We start from the raw sequence: 366 nt of genomic DNA, 5'->3' as shown, positions 1-366 counted from the left end.
GGATAGATGGATGGGTGGATGGGGATAGGTAGATAGATAGATAGAGGGCCTGTATGAGGATAGAGGGGGTGGATGGGGATAGATAGAGGGGGTAGATGAGGGATAGATGGATGGGTGGATGGGGATAGATAGGTAGATGGATGGGGTGGATGGGGATAGGTAGAGGGGGTGGATGGGGATAGATAGATAGGGGGTAGGTGGGGGGATGGATGGATAGATGGTTGGATAGGGATAGCTAGATAGAGGGGATAAATGGATAGATAGATGGATGGGTGGATGGAGATAGATAGGTAGGTAGATAGATAGAGGGGCTGTATGAGGATAGAGTGGGTGGATGGGGATAGATAGAGGAGTTAGATGAGGAAT

The sequence above is a fragment of the Chelonoidis abingdonii genome, chromosome 11 (assembly GCF_003597395.2).
Source record: "Chelonoidis abingdonii isolate Lonesome George chromosome 11, CheloAbing_2.0, whole genome shotgun sequence".
In the NCBI taxonomy this organism is placed as follows: domain Eukaryota; kingdom Metazoa; phylum Chordata; order Testudines; family Testudinidae; genus Chelonoidis; species Chelonoidis abingdonii.
The sequence above is the reverse complement of the archived record's forward strand: the minus strand, read 5'-3'. Positions refer to the sequence as shown.